Consider the following 21,719-nt stretch of genomic DNA (forward strand, 5'->3'; position numbering starts at 1 on the left):
CTCCACATAACCCCCATCATTATATTCTATTCCACCCATAGTGCTATATCCATGGCTCACGCTCATGTATTCCGTGAAGGTTGAATTTTTTTGAGATTACTAAAGTATGAAACAATTTCTTGGCTTGTCATCGGGGTTGTGCATGATGAGAGCATTCTTGTGTGACGAAAATGGAGCATGACTAAACTATATGATTTTGTAGGGATGAACTTTCTTTGGCCATGTTATTTTGAGAGGACATAATTGCTTAGTTAGTATGCTTGAAGTATTATTACTTTTATGTCAATATTAAACTTTTATCTTGAATCTTTCGGATCTGAATATTCATACCACAATTAAGAGAATTACATTGAAATTATGCCAAGTAGCATTCCACATCGAAAATTCTGTTTTTATCATTTACCTCCTCGAGGACGAGCATGAATTAAGATTGGGGATGCTTGATACGTCTCCAACGTATCTATAATTTTTTATTGTTCCATGCTATATTATATTCTGTTTTGGACATTAATGAGATTTATTATACACTTTTATATTATTTTTGGGACTAACCTATTAACCGGAGGCCCAACCCAGAATTGCTGTTTTTTGCCTATTTCAGAGTTTCGAAGAAAAAGAATATCAAACGGAGTCCAAACGGAATGAAACCTTCGGGAACGTGATTTTCGAAACGAACGTGATCCAGAGGACTTGGTCCCTACGTCAAGACATCAACCAGGAAGGCAGGAGGTAGGGGGCGCGCCTACCCCCGAGGCGCGCCCTCCACCCTTGTGGGCCCCACGTTGCTCCACCGACGTACTTCTTCCTCCTATATATACCTACGTACCCCCAAACTACCAGATACGGAGCCAAAAACCTAATTCCACCGCCGCAACCTTCTGTACCCGTGAGATCCCATCTTGGGGCCGTTTCCGGAGCTCCGCCGGAGGGGGCATCGATCACGGAGGGCTTCTACATCAACACCATAGCCTCTCCGATGATGTGTCAGTAGTTTACCTCAGACCTTCGGGTCCATAGTTATTAGCTAGATGGCTTCTTCTCTCTCTTTGGATCTCAATACAAAGTTCTCCACGATTCTCGTGGAGATCTATTCGATGTAATCTTCTTTTGCTGTGTGTTTGTTGAGACTGATGAATTGTGGGTTTATGATCAAGTTTATCTATGAACAATATTTGAATCTTCTCTGAATTCTTTTATGTATGATTGGTTATCTTTGCAAGTCTCTTCGAATTATCAGTTTGGTTTGGCCTACTAGATTGATCTTTCTTGCAATGGGAGAAGTTCTTAGCTTTGGGTTCAATCTTGCGGTGTCCTTTCCTAGTGACAGTAGATGCAGGCAGGAGTCGGTCTACTTGTCGCGAACGTGATGCCTATATACATGATCATACCTAGATATTCTCATAACTATGCTCAATTCTGTCAATTGCTCAACAGTAATTTGTTCACCCACCGCAATACTTATGCTCTCGAGAGAAGCCACTAGTGAAACCTATGGCCCCCGGGTCTATCTTCCATCATATTAATCTTCCAACACTTAGCTATTTTTATTGCCTTTTATTTTACTTTGCATCTTTATCATAAAAATACCAAAAATATTATCTTATCATATCTATCAGATCTCACTCTTGTAAGTGACCTTGAATGGATTGACAACCCCTTTATTGCGTTGGTTGCGAGGATTTATTTGTTTGTGTAGGTGCGAGGGACTCGTGCGTGGCCTCTTACTAGATTGATACCTTGGTTCTCAAAAACTGAGGGAAATAGTTACGCTGCTTTACTGCATCACCCTTTCCTCTTCAAGGGAAAACCAACGCAGTGCTCAAGAGGTAGCAAGGAGGACGATGGTGGCTTAGGTGAGCTGGGCCGCACTGTGGCCAGCAGGCCTAAGCGCAATGTGCCACTTCTCTATTTTCCCTTTTTACCTATTGTTTACATTTCTTTTCTGTTTTCTTGAACTTTTTTACTTTATTATAGTTTGGTAAAATACCAAAGTTGTACCTAATTTAGTTTTAATAAACATGCCACTGCCCCAATAGTTTAGGGCAACTAAATAACTTAGTTAATATTTTATTAATTGAAAAAGGCATTTTTTATTTGTCTAAGCTGTAGTTTTATTTAAATAAGGGCATTTAAATATTTTATAAAAAGTTGATGCCTTTGCCAATAAGCCTTTGCATTTATTTTCACATTTAGAACATTTTAGTTTTAATGTTTGAGAACTTTTAGTGTTTGGCTTTAGTTTAAATTTGAATTTGAATCCCGTTTGAATCAACGCGAGTTTAATTAACGGTAATCGTGGTGACGTGGCATCATTAGCAGGGAATTGCTATAGCTTAATTATTCGGGCGTCACACGGCAGGCGATGAGATTGTGTCTGACATCTCGTTGACATCTTCATGCATGTCAGCTTCTTCGTGAGATGCGTACACTAGAACGTCGGTTAAGTCTTCGACAGTAGCGACTAGGTGGGTGAAGGGTGGGATGAAAATTACGACTCCTCCAGATTTGTCCTAGATCTTATCTTACACTAAGGTCCGACCGTCCGAGATTGTGAGGCTCTGAATCCGCTCTAACATCTCGTTCAGAAGCACTTTGTCGGCCTCACCCATATCCTGACTCAAGATTGGGCTTAGCTGAAGCTTGTCGAGGTCCCATCTGACATGGCCTCGGGTGTTTCGTTGGCCAAACTTGACGTCTAATCTGACGAGGTAGCGTTCGTCTCCGAGCTCAAAGCTAGATCTGAGGCATGATACACGCCTTGGTCCTGACCCGAGATTGAATCTGAGATCGGTATGAAGGTGTCAGCGAGATCCTCAGACCGGTCTGACACCCAGCCCAAAAACGCAAGTTCGCCGCGTGCATTCGCAGCGTATTCCATGTTTCCAACCCTGATTGACGGTGCGCCAGAATCGGGGGTACTAACCTAGTCGGCCCATAGTCTCCGGATGGACCGGTTGTTGGGGAACGTAGTATTTCAAAAATTTGCCTACGATCACGCAAGATCTATCTAGGAGAAGCATAGCAACGAGCGGGGAGAGTGTGTCCACATACCCTCGTAGATCGAATGCGGAAGCGTTAAGTAACGCGGTTGATGTAGTCGAACGTCTTCGCGATCCAACCGATCAAGTACCGAACGCACGACACCTCCGCGATCTGCACACGTTCAGCTCGGTGACGTCCCTCGAACTCTAGATCCAGCTGAGGCCGAGGGAGAGTTTTGTTAGCACGACGACGTGGTGACGATGATGATGAAGTTACCAACGCAGGGCTTCGCCTAAGCACTACGACAATATGACCGAGGTGGAAATCTGTGGAGGGGGGCATCGCACACGGCTAAGAAATCAACTTGTGTGTCTATGGCGTGCCCCCCCTCCCCCGTATATAAAGGAGTGGAGGAGGGGGCCGGCCGGCCTCACAGGGCGCGCCCCAAGGGGGGGGATCCTACTCCTACTAGGAGTAGGTTCCCCCCTTTCCTAGTCCAACTAGGAGGGGGAAGGAAGAGGAAGAGGGAGAGAAGGAAAGGGGGGCCGCCCCCCCAATTCGGATTGGGCTTGGGGGGCGCGCGCCTCCCACTTGTCCGCCTCCTCCTCTCTTCGACGAAATCCCATGAAGGCCCAATAACCCCCCGGGGGGTACTCCGAAAAATGCCCGAACCTATCGGAAACCTTTCCAGTGTCCAAACATAACCTTCCAATATATCAATCTTCATGTGTCGAGCATTTCGAGACTCCTCGTCATGTCCGTGATCACATCCGGGACTCCGAACAACCTTCGGAACATCAAATCACAAAAATCATAATACATAGCGTCATCGAACGTTAAGCGTGCGGACCCTACGGGTTCGAGAACTATGTAGACATGACTGAGACACAACTCCGGCAATAACCAATAGCGGAACCTGGATGCTCATATTGGCTCCTACATATTCTACAAAGATCTTTATTGGTCAAACCGCATAACAACATACGTTGTTCCCTTTGTCATCGGTATGTTACTTGCCCGAATGCGATCGTCGGTATCATCATACCTAGTTCAATCTCGTTACCGACAAGTCTCTTTACTCGTTCTATAATGCATCATCCCGCAACTAATTCATTAGCCACATTGCTTGCAAGGCTTATAGTGATGTGCATTACCGAGAGGGCCCAGAGATACCTCTCCGACAATCGGAGTGACAAATCCTAATCTCGATCTATGCCAACTCAACAAACACCATCGGAGACACCTGTAGAGCATCTTTATAATCACCCAGTTACGTTGTGACGTTTGATAGCACACAAGGTGTTCCTCCGGTATTCGGGAGTTGCATAATCTCATAGTCAGAGGAACATGTATAAGTCATGAAGAAAGCAATAGCAATAAAACTTAACGATCATTATGCTAAGCTAACGGATGGGTCATGTTCATCACATCATTCTCTAATGATGTGATCCCGTTCATCAAATGACAACTCATATCTATGGTTAGGAAACTTAACCATCTTTGATCAACGGGCTAGTCAAGTAGAGGCATACTAGTGACACTGTGTTTGTCTATGTATTCACACATGTACTAAGTTTCCGGTTAATACAATTCTAGCATGAATAATAAACATTTATCATGATATAAGGAAATATAAATAACAACTTTATTATTGCCTCTAGGGCATATTTCCTTCAGTGTCCCACTTGCACTAGAGTCAATAATCTAGATTACATTGTAATGATTCTAACACCCATGGAGTCTTGGTGTTGATCATGTTTTGCTCATGAGAGAGGCTTAGTCAACGGGTCTGCAACATTCAGATCTATATGTATTTTGCAAATCTCTATGTCTCCCTCCTTGACTTGATCGCGGATGGAATTGAAGCATCTCTTGATATGCTTGGTTCTCTTGTGAAATCTGGATTCCTTTGCCAAGGCAATTGCACCATATTGTCACAAAAGATTTTCATTGGACCCGATGCACTAGGTATGACACCTAGATCGGATATGAACTCCTTCATCCAGACTCCTTCATTTGCTGCTTCCGAAGCAGCTATGTACTCCGCTTCACACGTAGATCCCGCCACGACGCTCTGCTTGGAATTGCACCAACTGACAACTCCACCATTCAATATAAATACGTATCCGGTTTGTGACTTAGAGTCATCCGGATCAGTGTCAAAACTAGCATCGACGTAACCGTTTACGACGAGCTCTTTGTCACCTCCATAAATGAGAAACATATCCTTAGTCCTTTTCTGGTATTTCAGGATGTTCTTGACTGCTGTCCAGTGATCCACTCCTGGATTACTTTGGTACCTCCCTGCTAAACTAATAGCAAGGCACACATCAGGTCTGGTACACAGCATTGCATACATGATAGAACCTATGGCTGAAGCATAGGGAATGACTTTCATTTTCTCTCTATCTTCTGCAGTGGTTGGGCATTGAGTCTGACTCAACTTCACACCTTGTAAGACAGGCAAGAACACTTTCTTTGCTTGATCCATTTTGAACTTCTTCAAAACTTTATCAAGGTATGTGCTTTGTGAAAGTCCAATTAAGTGTCTTGATCTATCTCTATAGATCTTGATGCCCAATATATAAGCAGCTTCACCGAGGTCTTTCATTGAAAAACTCTTATTCAAGTATCCTTTTATGCCATCCAGAAATTCTATATCATTTCCAATCAACAATATGTCATCCACATATAATATTAGAAATGCTACAGAGCTCCCACTCACTTTCTTGTAAATACAGGCTTCTCCAAAAGTCTGTATAAAACCATATGCTTTGATCACACTATCAAAATATTTATTCCAACTCCGAGATACTTGCACCAGTCCATAAATGGATCACTGGAGCTTGCACACTTTGTTAGCATCCTTTGGATCGACAAAACCTTCTGGTTGCATCATATACAACTCTTCTTCCAGAAATCCATTCAGGAATGCAGTCTTCACATCCATTTGCCAAATTTCATAATCATAAAATGCGGCAATTGCTAACATGATTCAGACAGACTTAAGCATAGCTACGGGTGAGAAGGTCTCATCGTAGTCAACTCCTTGAACTTGTCAAAAACCTTTCACAACAAGTCGAGCTTTGTAGACAGTAACATTACCGTCAGCGTCAGTCTTCTTCTTAAAGATTCATTTATTCTCTATGGCTTGCCGATCATCGGGCAAGTTAACCAAAGTCCACACTTTGTTCTCATACATGGATCCCATCTCAGATTTCATGGCCTCAAGCCATTTCGCGGAATCTGGGCTCATCATCGCTTCCTCATAGTTCGTAGGTTCGTCATGGTCAAGTAACATGACCTCCAGAACAGGATTACCGTACCACTCTGGTGCGGATCTTACTCTGGTTGACCTACGAGGTTCGGTAGTAACTTGATCAGAAGTTTCATGATCATCATCATTAGCTTCCTCACTAATTGGTGTAGGAATCACTGGAACTGATTTCTGTGATGAACTACTTTCCAATAAGGGAGAAGGTACAATTACCTCATCAAGTTCTACTTTCCTCCCACTCACTTCTTTCGAGAGAAACTCCTTCTCTAGAAAGGATCCATTCTTAGCAACAAATATCTTGCCTTCTATCGGGGATATACCCCGCGGTATGACCCGGCCGGAGGTATGACCCGGCTAGGACTTGATATTTCATTGGTAAGCCGGCAGATGTTAAGCCAGATGTTAAGCTAGATGGTAAGCCGACAGATGTTAAGCCATATGGTAAGCCGACAGATGTTAAGCTAGATGGTAAGCCAGATGGTAAGCCGGCAGATTATAAGCCAGATTATAAGTCAGATGGTAAGCCAGATGGTAAGTCAGATTGTAACAGAGTCTCATGGGGTTAATAAGCCCGAGACGTTAAGAAGCCCAAGACGTTAAGAAGCCCATGGAGAGACGCCCGTGATGAGAAGTCAAAATAGTTTAAGTCCCAATCCGAGTTGGACTTTATATGTAACCCACCCCTTCAACTTATATAACGAGGGGCAGGGCACCCCAAGAGGGACAGAAAAATAATCGCTAAGGCTAGACACAACTAAAGGGGAGCCAGCTTATACAGCAACTCCCTCATGAGCATAATGAGACCTAGCCACAAACAGCATGTAGGGCTATTACCGGATGATGTTTCCCGGGTCCCAAAGTTGTCTAAACCCTTGTCTTGTGTGTTAATCCGCCTCGCGTCTCTCATCCCGACCAACCCTTCTCAATTTACCACATAGATGTGTTGGCCTCACGACTAAGTTCTCACACTAGGACATCTGCCTTGACAATTCCACGACACCTTCGGATCTGTGATAGAAGGTGTACCCAACAATTTCCTTTGGGTGTCCTATGAAGACACATTTCTCTGATTTGGATTCGAGCTTATCAGGTTGAAGTTTTTCCACACAAGCATCGCAACCCCAAACTTTAAGAAATGACAACTTGGGTTTCTTGCCAAACCACAGTTCATATGGTGTCGTCTCAATGGATTTAGATGGTGCCCTATTTAAGGTGAATGCAGCCATCTCTAAAGCATAACCCCAAAACCATAGCGGTAAATCAGTAAGAGACATCATAGATCGCACCATATCTAATAAAGTGTTGTTACGACGTTCGGACACACCATTTCGCTGTGGTGTTCCGGGTGGCGTGAGTTGCGAAACTATTCCGCATTGTTTCAAATGAAGACCAAACTCGTAACTCAAATATTCTCCTCCACGATCAGATCGTGGAAATTTTATTTTCTTGTTACAATGATTTTCAACTTCACTCTGAAATTCTTTGAACTTTTCAAATGTTTCAGACTTATGTTTCATCAAGTAGATATACCCATATCTGCTCAAATCATCTGTGAAGCTCAGAAAATAATGATACCCGCCGCGAGCATCAAGACTCATCGGACCGCATACATCAGTATGTATTATTTCCAATAAGTCTGTTGCACGCTCCACTGTTCCGAAGAACGGAGTCTTAGTCATCTTGCCCGTGAGGCATGGTTCGCAAGCATCAAGTGATTCATACTCAAGTGATTCCAAAAGCCCATCTGCATGGAGTTTCTTCATGCGCTTTACACCAATATGACCTAAACGGCAGTGCCACAAATAAGTTGCACTATCATTATTGAACTTATATCTTTTGGCTTCAATACTATGAATATGTGTATCACTACTATCGAGATTTAGTAAAAACAAACCACTCATCAAGGGTGCATGACCATAAAAGATATTACTCATATAAATAGAACAACCATTATTCTCTGATTTAAATGAATAACTATCTCACATCAAACAAGATCCAGATATAATGTTCATGCTTAACGCTGGCACCAAATAACAATTATTCAAGTCTAAAACTAATCCCGAAGGTAGATGTAGAGGCAGTGTGCCGACGGCGATCACATCGACTTTGGAACCATTTCCCACACGCATCGTCACCTCGTCCTTAGCCAATCTTCGCCTAATCCGTAGTCCCTGTTTCGAGTTGCAAATAAGAGCAACAGAACCTGTATCAAATAACCAGGCACTACTGCGAGCATTAGTACGGTACACATCAATAACATGTATATCAAACTTGGGCTTCTTGACTTGAGCAGCAACTTGCTTGCCATTCTTCTTGAAGTTTCCCTTCTTCCCTTTGCCCTTCTTCTTGAAACTAGTGGTCTTGTTGACCATCAACACTTGATGCTCCTTCTTGATTTCTACCTCCGCAGCCTTTAGCATTGCGAAGAGCTCGGGAATTGTCTTATCCATCCCTTGCATATTATAGTTCATCACGAAGCTTTTGTAGCTTGGTGGCAGTGATTGAAGAACTCTTTCAATGACACTATCAACCGGAAGATTAACTCCCAGTTGAGTCAAGTGATTGTGGTACCCAGACATTCTGAGTATATGCTCATTAACAGAACTATTCTCCTCCATTTTGCAGCTGTAGGACTTATTGGAGATTCCATATCTCTCAATCTGGGCATTTGCTTGAAATATTAACTTCAACTCCTGGAACATCTCATATGCTCAATGACGTTCAAAACGTCGTTGAAGTCCCGGTTCTAAGCCGTAAAGCATGGCACACTGAACTATCGAGTAGTCATCAGCTTTGCTCTGCCAGACGTTCACAATGTCCGGCGTTGCTCCTGCAGCGGGTCTTGCACCTAGCGGTACTTGCAGGACGTAATTCTTTTGTGCAGCAATGAGGATAATCCTCAAGTTACGGACCCAGTCCGTGTAGTCGCTACCATCATATTTCAACTTAGCTTTCTCTAGGAACGCATTAAAATTCAACGGAACACTAGCACGGGCCATTTATCTACAACAACATAGACATGCAAAATACTATCAGGTACTAAGTTCATGATAAATTAAAGTTCAATTAATCATATTACTTAAGAACTCCCACTTAGATAGACATCCCTCTAATCATCTAAGTGATCACGTGATCCATATCAACTAAACCATGTCCGATCATCACGTGAGATGGAGTAGTTTTCAATGGTGAACATCACTATGTTGATCATATCTACTATATGATTCACGCTCGACCTTTCGGTCTCAGTGTTTCGAGGCCATATCTGCATATGCTAGGCTCGTCAAGTTTAACCTGAGTATTCCGCGTGTGCAAAATTGGCTTGCACCCGTTGTATGTGAACGTAGAGCTTATCACACCCGATCATCACGTGGTGTCTCGGCACGACGAACTGTCGCAACGGTGCATACTCAGGGAGAACACTTGTACCTTGAAATTTAGTGAGAGATCATCTTATAATGCTACCGCCGTACTAAGCAAAATAAGATGCATAAAGGATAAACATCACATGCAATCAATATAAGTGATATGATATGGCCATGATCATCTTGTGCCTTTGATCTCCATCTCCAAAGCACCGTCATGATCACCATCGTCACCGGCTTGACACCTTGATCTCCATCGAAGCATCATTGTCATCTCGCCAACTATTGCTACTACGACTATCGCTACCGCTTAGTGATAAAGTAAAGCAATTACATAGCGATTGCATTTCATACAATAAAGCGACAACCATATGGCTCTTGCCAGTTGCCGATAACTATTACAAAACATGATCATCTCATACAACAATTTATATATCTTCACGTCTTGACCATATCACATCACAGCAAGCCCTGCAAAAACAAGTTAGACGTCCTCTACTTTGTTGTTGCAAGTTTTACGTGGCTGCTACGGGCTTAGCAAGAACCGTTCTTACCTACGCATCGAAAGCACAACGATTTTTCGTCAAGTGTGCTGTTTTAACCTTCAACAAGGACCGGGCGTAGTCACACTCGATTCAACTAAAGTTGGAGAAACAGACACCCACTAGCCACCTGTGTGCAAAGCACGGCGGTAGAACCAGTCTCGTGAACGCGGTCATGTAATATCGGTCTGGGCCGCTTCATCCAACAATACTGTAGGATCGGAAGTATGTCTAGAGGGGGGGTGATTAGGCTACTTGACCAAATAAAAATCTATCCTTTTCCCAATTTTAGTTCTAGGCAGATTTTAGCAACTTAGCACAAGTCAAGCAATCAACCTACACATGCAATTCTAAGAGTATATCAGCGGAATGTAAAACAATTGCATATGAAGGTAAAGGGAGGAGTTTGAGGGAGCAAACGCAATGTTGACACGGAGATTTTTATCCGTGGATCCGATAGGTGGTGCTATCGTACATCCACGTTGATGGAGACTTCAACCCATGAAGGGTAACGGTTGCGCGAGTCCACGGAGGGCTCCACCCATGAAGGGTCCACGAAGAAGCAACCTTGTCGGTCCCACCATGGTCGTCGCCCACGAAGGATTTGCCTCACTAGGGTAGATCTTCACGAAGTAGGCGATCTCCTTGCCCTTACAAACTCCTTGGTTCAACTCCACAATCTTGACGGAGGCTCCCAAGTGACACCTAGCCAATCTAGGAGACACCACTCTCAAAGAAGTAACAAATGGTGTGTTGATGATGAACTCCTTGCTCTTGTGCTTCAAATGATAGTATCCCCAACACTCAACTCTCTCTCATAGGATTGGATTTGGTGGAAAGAAGATTTGAGTGGAAAGCAACTTGGGGAAGGCTAGAGATCAAGATTTATGTGGTTGGAATGGGATATCTTGACCTCAACACAAGTGTAGGTGGTTCTCTCTCAGAAGATATGTGTTGGAAGTGTAGGCATGTTCTGATGTCTCTCTCCATGAATGAAGAGTGGGTGGAGGGGTATATATAGCCTCCACACAAAATCTAACCGTTACACACAAATCACCAAACTCGATGGGACCGATTCAAAGAACTCGGTGGGACCGATTTGGTTCATTATGTGACCGTTAGGAGTTTCGGTGGGACCGACATGTCAACTCGGTGGGACCGATTTCATTAGGGTTAGGGCATAACGTAATCTCGGTGAGACCGATTTTGGTAATAGACAAACAGAGAGTTGGTCAGGCAAACTCGGTGGGACCGATTCGCTCATCTCGGTTGGACCAAAACGTTACGAAAAGGAAACAGAGTGTTTGCATTGCAATCTCGGTGGGACCGATCGCTCATATCGGTTTGACCGAAATGTTATGAAGGGAAACAGAGAGATTACAATCCCATCCCGGTGAGACCGAGATCCCTATCGATGAGACCGAAAAGACTAGGGTTTTTGGCAATGGCTATGTCAACTTAACTCGGTGGCTCCGGATAGAAAGAATCGGTGTGGCCGAGTTGGACTTTTGGTTTGGGACATATGTGGATATGAGAAAGTAGTTGAGGGTTTTGGAGCATATCACTAAGCACTTTGAGCAAGAACCTCATTAAGCAACACCTCATCCCTTCTTAATAGTATTGGCTTTTCCTATAGACTCAATGTGATCTTGGATCACTAAAATAGAAAATGTAGAGTCTTGTGCTTTGAGCTTGAGCCAATCTTTTGTCCTTAGCATTTTGAAGGGTCCACTTTCTAATCCATGCCATGCCAATCATTGAGCTTTGCTGAAATATTTATCTTGAAATAGTATTAGCTCAATGAGCTATATGTTGTTAGGAATTACCAAAACCACCCATGGATAGTTGCACTTTCAATCTCCCCCTTTTTGGTAATTGATGACAACATATAGATCAAAGCTTTGACAAATGATAATAAGACCCAAAAAACGTCGCTTTGAGAAGTATGTGATAAGCAAGAGCTCCCCCTATCATGGGTTACTCTTCCATGTCACATACATCTTGGTGGAGCGCTCAAAATGTAGAAATTAAAGCATGCACTCATCACCAAAACAAGTGAATGATCATCTAAGAATATAAAAGATAATATCATCCAACAAGCATTAAGGGTAGCATATGATCAAACACATGATAAAAAAAGTATCTCACAAGGACATAAAGTATCTCACACAAGCACACAATAAAGTTTCAACCAAAATAGCAAGAGAGAAAAAAAGGCAACACTCTCTCTCAAAGCCTATGATCTATACATTTTTCTCCCCCTTTGGCAACAAGTTACCAAAAAGTTCAAAAATGCATAGTGCTAAACGACTCTCAGGCTTGATCTTCGGTAGGAGGTGTTGAGATGACTCCAAGGACGAAGGCTTCAGATGAAGTAGATAGAGCTGGTGGAGTAGCTGCTGGAGGTGGAACTGGAGCTATAGCTACTAGTGCTGATGCTGTAGCTCTAGTGTCTGTCACTGGCACTGCAGCAGATCTCTGTCCTCTGGGCACTCTAGCAAAAGCATCTGTGGTAGACTTGCCCTTCTTCTCCTCTGCTTCCTCCTGAAGTTGCTCAACTGCAGTTTGGATCTCTGTTACCTTGACATCAAGGTCATAGAATTTCTGCTCAATGATCCTCTCCAAACTCTCCTTGTTCTTGGTCAGGGTGGCCAAGCCCTTCTCAATCCTCAGGGTGGACTGGATCAGATATCCAAGCTGGTCTTGCTTGCTCTTGAAGAATACCTGAGATGCCTCTTCTACAGTTGGCATCTTTGCAGCTTTCTCAGCTTTAGCCTTCTCTCTCTTCTCATGTGCTTGAGCTGAAGATGGTTCATTCTCATTCATAACCACTGTGTTATCTTCAAATTCAGGGTAGATGGTCAGGTGCTCCTTATCCAAAATGTATTTACCTGTGCCCATCTTTGAGTTGATGAGCTCCTGAATGTGTGGGGCATACCCACAACTTCTCTTCTGATCAGCTGCTGTCCTCTTGATTGTTTCCACAATCAGGCTCATGACTTTGAATTTTTGAGGGACATCAAATATATGCAGCAAGTTGATGGCATGTCCTCTGATCATCTTGTGATCACCTGACTTGGGTAGCAGTGTGTGTCTTAAGATCTAGTTTATAGTTGGCTGACCAGACAACAAGTAGTGAACAGATCCAAACTTATGTGTATCCAAAGCAGCATCTGGGATCTCTTTGTACATGTTGGCCATTGTGTTGTGGTCTTTCTTCTTCTCTGCATAAATGTCCAAGTCATCCTCATGTTCCTCAGGGGCATTGATAAGCTTGGCCCATTCATCAACTGTAGACTGGTATCTAGTACCCTCAGACATCCATACTATCCTTCCATCTGGATAGAAGTGGGCAGTGGAGTAAAACTGCATGATGAGCTCATCATTCCACTTAGTGAGCTTCTGGGTAACAAATGTGTCAACTCCACATGCCTTGAAGCTATCAAGTACACCAGGGAAGTGATCCTCATTCTCCTTGATGAACTCCCAGTCAACCCATCTCATGTCACACACTATGGGCTTCTTATCAAGCAGAATTGTCTCATAGAAGTCCTGTTGTTCCTTAGTGTGAAACCTGTAGTCCACAACAGTCCTTCTCCTGATAGCATATGGATAAGACTGTCTCCATAGTCTCAATCCTGCATCCTTCCTGATTTTCATGTTCTCTACCACTGGATGTACATCATTGTGGTCAGGGATCTTGGGTTTCAGCTTTCTCAACACAACTGAGTCATCTTCTTCTTCAGCAGCTTCAGGCACTGGGGCCTTGTTCTTCTCCTCAGCTGGAATGTTTCTAGTGCTTCTCTTGGGTTTAGGCTTTGGAGCTGGAGCAGCAGCCTTGGGAGCTGCTTTGGGCTTAGATGGAGCAGCCCCTGATCTAATTGCATCCCCCATAAGCTTCTGTGCTTTGGGTGCTGGTGCAGCATCCTCTTCCTCTTCCTCTTCAGAATCAATCCTCATTGAGGGCTTGCCAAGAACTTTGGCTTTAGTAGTTCTGGCCCTCTTCTTCTTCTTATCCTCACCAGCTGCTTCTTCTTCAGATTCAATGGTGAACTTCATGGTTTCACCTGTGGCAACTTTTCTTGGCTTAGACATGGGCTGTCTTCTTGCTGGAGCCTTTGTTTTCAGTCCAGGCTTTGTTGCAGCAGCTGTGCCATACTCCTTCTTCAGCACCTTTTTCTTTGAAGTAGCTTCATCTTCAACAGCCACATAGTCTTCATCCTCTGAGTCAGAAGTTCTCTTCTTCCTTGTCCTGGTAGCAGCCTTTGGCAGGTTGCTTGGTGTGCTCCTGCTGCCCTCATCCTAGCTGGTAGAGGGATCAAAACCCTCACTCATTTGCACCTGCTGTTCAGACTTGTTCTGGCTGTCACTCTGGTCAGACATCTTGCAGGCAAGCAGTTAGCAGACCCTGTGAATAGATTATAGATGGGGTAGAGAAGATGAGCATCACAAAGTACAGGAGTTTTGCAAAATAGATGACTTAAAAACTTAGTTTTAGTTCTTCACAGAAAGCATTTTGGATCTACCGATTTGTAAACTCGGTGATACCGAAGCAGCTTTTGGAACCTAAACTAGTGAACTCGGTCAGACCGAGTCACAGTTCGGTGGTACCGAGACTTCTAGGGTTTCACACAGAATCGAACTCGGTCACACCGATTTGCAATTTTCGGTCAGACTGAAAACACATGTGATCTAGCCTAAGCCAAATCAGTGAGACCGATTTCTACAACTCGGTCGGTCCGAGATGAATTTGGCGGAGACCTAGCCCTAAATTTTCAAATCAAAACTAATCTACGGGGCAATTTCACTGGACAGGATGATTTCAATCGTGGAAAGAATCGTGGCAAAGCAATGTGCTAAGAATCAGAGTTATGGATTAGCACAAAGATCAAGTTCGTACCCTAGTTCGGCGATGAACTTGCTACGGCAGCAACGACGGAGCAGATTGCCGTTGACGGTGGCGGAGACCAGCAGCGGGAGGTCGCTGGCGACGAGAGGATGATCCGGAGACCCGAGGAGGCAGAGCAGGTTACGCGCGGGCGAGGAGGTTCGGAAAATTTTCCAAAATTTGGCCCGTCAGTATATATAACCTGACCCTGTCGGTGTGACCGAGTGGAATGACTCGGTGGCACCGAGATGCAAAACTGCAAGCAGTTACTGCAACTCGGTGTGACTGAAAGGTTCTAATCGGTTGCACCAAGATTGAAAACCCTAGATCAACTTAGTGACTCGGTAGGACCGCAAGGGATGAATCGGTCAGACCGAGATGCACAAAGAGGTTTTGGAGGTTTAAGTCTATGACGAATCGGGAACTCCGAGTGCTCCTCACACAGAGTGGTTCGAATCTGACTTGATCAAACTTTCTGATGTATCATGAATAGAGTTTGAGACGACGAAAGCATAGATAGCTAGAGGGAGTTCTTAGGCATTCTTGTCCATCCATTTGGCAGAAGAGAAAGAGCCAACAATCAAAACAAAAAATGGATGTCCTCAAATGAGTAAAATATGCATTCAACATGCTCACACAATTAAAATGGCAAATGAAATATGTGACAAAGCATGCACAAACACTCTAGCATCTATCAAGCAATTTGGCGATGACTAGGTCATCTATATATGAGTATATTGACTTAGGAGTCAAATGAGAACATTTGATCATAGGTCATACTCATCGTTTAAGCACAAGTGGGGTTACCACTTTTACATAAAGCATTGTTGTGTTCACACCATTAGAGTTGCTCTAGCTCAATTGATTAGAGTAAAGCTCCCCCTAGATGTTATATCCCCCCTAAGAGGGATGAACTAACCTTGGGTTTTGTCGATGATGACTTCATGTAGGTGTTGAAGATGTAGATGCTCAATGTTGATGTAGATCATTCGGAGCAATCCTTTGGAGTGAGTTGCACTTTCAATACCTACACGGGTTAGTCCCACAAGGAACAAACAAGGATATCCATAGACATAGAGTGATGCATACACAAGATGATGTCCAAGAAAGCATTAGGTTACCTTGTCCCTTGTCTTACCAACAAGAGGGTTTGTGACTCCTTGAACTAGTGCAATATATGGAAGTTGTTTGCACTTGTCCTTGCCAAAATGGTAAGAGTGAGGTATGTTGGGGGAGTCACCCTCAAGAAATCTCTAGTTCTTCTTCTTCTGGATCCACACCATCTTGATGGGAATCCTTGGAGTTGTAGTTGTACTTGATGAAGTAGAACTTGATGTAGTCTTGGGAACCCACTTGACCAAGGCCTTAGGTGCTTCTTCAAATGCATCAATTTCCTCTTGAAGCTTGTCCTTGCCTTTTAGCTTGTGGTCTTGTGGTGGAAGATCATCTTGAGCTTGTGTCCCTTTGAAAGAAGTAGGATCATACTTCTCTTGTTGAGGAACAAACTTCGTCTTGGGGTATTGATCTTCTTCCCACTCAACTCCATTGGCATTGAACTTTCGTTCAAAACCAACACCTTGATTCTTCCGGTGTATTCCTTGCTTGCGTACAATTTCCTCAAATTGCTTACTTCCGGCAAGGCTCTTGTAAACACCTTTCTCTATAATTCCCTTCAATAAGCTATTTTCTTGCTCAAGTGTAACTTGGCTAAGAGAATCATTAGTGGAATCAAGAGAACTACTAGAAGCAACAACATTTTATTTAGCATGATTGTTGTTACTACTAGATGAAGCATCTTTCTTGTTCTTGTTGATAGATTTAACTTGTGGCATGTAAGTGGACAAGAGTAAACGCTTGGCAATGTAAGAAGAACTTTTCTTACGAAGATCATTATTGATTGCCTTTAAAAATTCATGCTCTTGCTCAATGTTGAGCTTTTCAAAGCGTAGCTTCTCATGAGTCTTTAAAAGTTCTCGATGATCTTCCAAGGTAGTTTCATGAGCTAACTTAAGAGTTTTTAGTTCTTTAGTTAGACGCTCAATCTCCTTCTTATCATCATCATTCGTTTTATCTTGATTAACATGATTAATTGACGTTTCATCATAGTCTTCATCACTAGAGTTGTCAACAAGTAAATCATCATCACCTAGCAAATCATCTTCATCACTATTGAAATCAACATACTCGGGATGTGTTACCTTTGGACCTTTGGCCATGAAGCATCTTCCAATTCCTTCATTTGGTGAGTCAAATATGCCGTAGGAGTTGGTTGACACAAGTGCTAGACCGGCAACACCTTCATCTTGAGTATATTCGGAGTCGGAGTGATAACTTCTTTCGGAGTGATGGTCGGAGTCGGAGCCGGATACCCATTCACCAACGTGAGCTTGATGTCTTCTTTTTGTGTAGCTCCTTGATGACTTCTCCTTCCTTTCCGAATCCTTGCTTCTCCGAGAGGGTCTTTGTTCATAACAATCATCTCTACTCCTCCTTTCTCTTGGTGGTGATTCTTCTCTTCTACTTCTTCTTTTGGGAGAATCTTCTCTTCTTTTGTAGGGGGCTGTACACTCATTGGAGTAGTGTCCGGGTCTTCCACAATTGTAGCAATTTCGCTCACGACTAGAAGATCTTTTTTCATTGTAGGACCTTGACTTGGAACTTCTTTCTTTGCTTCTACTCTTGTAGAACTTGTTGAAGTTCTTTACCATTAGGCTCAATTCTTCATTGAAGGTTTGCTTCTCACTTGATGATGTGGGAGCATCACACGAGGCTTTGTAAGCACCAGTTGACTTGTTGTGAAGCTCTTCCTTATCCTTGAGTGACATCTCATGAGCAACAATTCTTCCAATGACTTCCGTTGGCTTGAGATCTTTGTAATTGGGCATCATTTGGATCAATGTGCACACGGTATCATATTTCCCATCCAAGGCTCTTAGGATCTTCTTGATGATGAATTTGTCGGTCATCTCTTCACTTCCTAAGCCGGCAATCTCATTTGTGATGAGAGCAAGCCTAGAGTACATTTCAGCGCCACCTTCACCATCCTTCATTTTGAACTTGTCAAGTTGACTTTGAAGCACATCCAATTTGGATTCCTTGACGGAGTCAGTACCTTCGTGCATATCAATCAAAGTATCCCAAATTTCCTTTGGATTCTCAAGATGGCTGATTTTGTTGAATTCTCCGGGGCACAATCCATTGAAGAGAATGTCACAAGCTTGAGCATTGAATTGTAGCATCTTCAACTCTTCCGCGGTAGCTTCACGGTTAGGTTCTTTCCCATCGAAGAATTCACCTTGCAAGCCAATACACACAATAGCCCAAACGGCGGGGTTATGTCCAAGAATATGCATTTTCATCTTATGCTTCCAACTAGCAAAATTTGTACCATCAAAGTAAGGACCTTGTCGGAGTAAATGGCCACGGGTAGCCTAACCGACTGCCCCTGGTTCTCCTAAAAAAATTATCAGGCCTTCGGGCCTCCAAGCACTCCAAGCATTGGGCCGCCTTCCCTGGCCGGCTACCTCTGAAGCCGACTCCCGGAAGGCGACCCAGCCTCAGCAACCCATCCCCAGGACGACTACGGGGTGGCCGACTCCAAGAAGCCGGCCAAGAAGGACGCCGACTCCAAGAAGCCGGCCGAGACCACAACCACCAAAGCTACACCCACATAACGGTGACAAGACGGGGTGTGGCCACAGTGCGGCCCACTACCCCCGAGGCCCGAGGCAGGCATGGCCACAGGAGGCCGTACGGGATGACCGTATCCTGTTCGGCTCGGCACTGTAGCCATGCCAGCCTCAACGTCATCCACGACCGACTCCTGTACGGCCCGCAGGCGCCGGGCCCCTTCCGCCAGAGAGAGGCGCGGAGGCGGCCCGGCCTCCCCCAGTCGGCCAAGGGCGTAGCCGGCCCCCAGAAGCCGGCTACCCCCTTCCTCGAAGCAGGAGCCCCATTAAGGAGACAGGACGAGGTAAGGCTACAGTGAGAGCCCCCGAGGCGGCCCACTGTAGCCACGCTTACCTCGACGAAGCCCTCGTCATCAGAGGCGAGGCTACAGTGAGCAGCCGCCGACAAGACCCTAGGCGGTGGGGCCGGCCTGTCGACCAAGAAGCCGGCAGCCGGCGGGACCCACCAGTCGGCGGGTCCCAACAGCCGGCGGAGAAGCCGGCGAGCGTAGACACTGACGGCTGGGACCAGTGCCCAGCCGGATTACCATTGTACCCCCGGGGGGTTGGCCTATATAAACCCCCCGGAGCACCCATGCAAAGGGTGAGCTTCTGAACACAGCACACACTCCATAGAGATAGAGAGAAACCAGAGCTAGCCTTGTTCTTCTTCTCCCTTGAACCCAACAGCTCTAGGAGCGATTGTAGCCACCTTTCCTTGATCTAGTGATCATGCGGAGACCCCGCAGAGCAGGACTAGGGGTGTTATCTCCTCGGAGAGCCCCGAACCTGGGTAAGATCCGCCGGCGTGCATGTCTTCGCCTCATCCCGTTTCCAGGCACCGGCGATGTCTTATTGGCACCCACAATGATAAGCCATCCGTTGGCATATGTCGCACCAACCACCCGACATTTGGCGCCCACCGTGGGGCTAGGTGCACCGTCGTCCGGAGACCTGTTCTGGACGGGAACCCTCTTCCTCCCCCGCGAGCGCAGCCAGCCTGCTGCGCCCGATGGCGCTTGCCTCGACGCGCTGCAAGGCGTCGACGACGCCTGCGCAGCGAGCCGCCTCGCCGATCTGCTCGGCGAGACCCGCATCTCCGATGAGCCTGCGTCCGACGCAGGCACCGACTACCCCGAGAACCGCCTCGTCAGCCTCCTCGACCAGCTTCACGTCTCCAGCGAGCCTGCTGCAGACATGGAGTTGGTCGGCTCCACCGACCCGATGCTCATCGACTCCGACACAGCATCGCTTGACGCCTACCCCTCCGACGTGGTGGTCTTCGACGACCCCCTCCCTCGAGCTGACAGCGGCAGCAGCGCTGTCACCGAAGTCCTGGTCATCAGCCACGTCGCTAACTCGGGCGAGAATGCCCACGACGCCCTGCAAGCGGCAATGCATGACCTCTCCGTCCCCATCCCGGCCGACGCCGACGCCGATATCCTGGAGGCACGCCGCCTTGCCCTCATCGCAGAGGGCCAGAAGATAGCCTCCATGAGGCGCCTCACCGAGGCCCACCAGCGCGAAGTCGACCGCGCCGCCTTCGGCACGCCGCCGCCTAGCGGCCCGAGCCGAGCCGGCTTCGTCCAGAAGCGCGGCGCGGCCGTCGCCAGCATGCTGGGCGCAGATCGCCCCGTCTACGCCACCCCGCTCGAGAATCTGCGAGCCGCTCAGGCGGCCGCAGAAGAGCTCAATGGGCTGGGAGCCGATGAGCTCCCCTACATGACGAGACGGATCCAGCAGCTGCTCGACGCGGCTGCAGAACGGCACGAAGCCGGCGCTCGTGCTGATAGTCATCCCCCGCGCCGAGAGCACGCCGCAACTTCCCGCTCGCCGACTGCGAGCGGCGCGCGCCAGAAGAAAGACAAGGAGCCGGCTGCCAGCCGCAGCCGGACTCGCATTACCATCGAGCGCGCCTCGGAAGGCCGCCCTCGAGCGGTTGAACACCAAGGAAATCTGCCTCCTCCCCCGCCTCGAAGAGAAAGACGTCTCACCCCGCCGCCTATCACGCACCCGACTCTTGGTGACTGACTCGGCCGCCGAGAAGGAGTCGGCGAGAACGACGCCCGCCACAGGATCGACCGCCTTGCTCGATCCTTGGCGTTAGAAGATTAAGATGATGTCGGCCCGCCATGCTTTGGCCCCCGCATCCGTGACGAGCCCTTCCCCAAAGGGTTCTCGCTCCCCAGAGACACGCCCAAGTACAACGGCTCGGTGAAGCCGGAAGATTGGCTCATCGACTACTCCACGGCCGTCAGCATAGCCAACGGCAATCGGCGCGTCGCCGTGAAGTACGTCCCCCTCATGCTGCAAGGCACGGCGCGCACATGGCTCAACAGCCTCAAGCCCTACAGCATCAACAGTTGGCTGGATTTCACCGAAGTCTTCGTCCGCAACTTCACCAGCACCTACAAGCGGCCACCCAAGCCTCGCCAGCTCTCCCTCTGCGTCCAAGGGCCCAACGAGTCGACCCGCGACTACCTCACGCGATGGGCCGAGCTCCGCAACTCCTGCGAGGGGGTGCACGAGGTCCAAGCCATCGAGTACTTCACCGCCGGGTGCCGGGAGGGCACCCTCCTCAAGCACCGACTCCTTTGCGACGAGCCGGCCACCCTCGACGAGTTATTGATCATCGCGGACAAGTATGCCACGGCCGACTCCTCGACTCCCAAGACGCCAGCTGGCGACCCCAACCGGCGCCCCTACCAGAACGATCACAAGCGCAAGGCCCCCATGCCGACTTCCACCAGTCGGCAGGTGGCCACAGTTGAAGACGAGCAGCCTGAAGAACGGCCCGCTCCTAAGAAGAAGGGTGGAAGGCCGGCTTGGCAGCCGTCTTTCTCCTACGAGCAAGCTCTCGACGCCCCCTGCAAATTCCACAGCGGCGCGAAGCCGTCCAACCACACAACCCGGAAATGCCACTGGCTCACCCGCATCACCAAGGGCGAGGGAATGCTGCCGCCTCCGCCTCCCGGCCCGCCGCCTCCAGCCCCTCAG

The sequence above is a fragment of the Aegilops tauschii genome, chromosome 1, assembly GCF_002575655.3.
Source record: "Aegilops tauschii subsp. strangulata cultivar AL8/78 chromosome 1, Aet v6.0, whole genome shotgun sequence".
In the NCBI taxonomy this organism is placed as follows: domain Eukaryota; kingdom Viridiplantae; phylum Streptophyta; class Magnoliopsida; order Poales; family Poaceae; genus Aegilops; species Aegilops tauschii.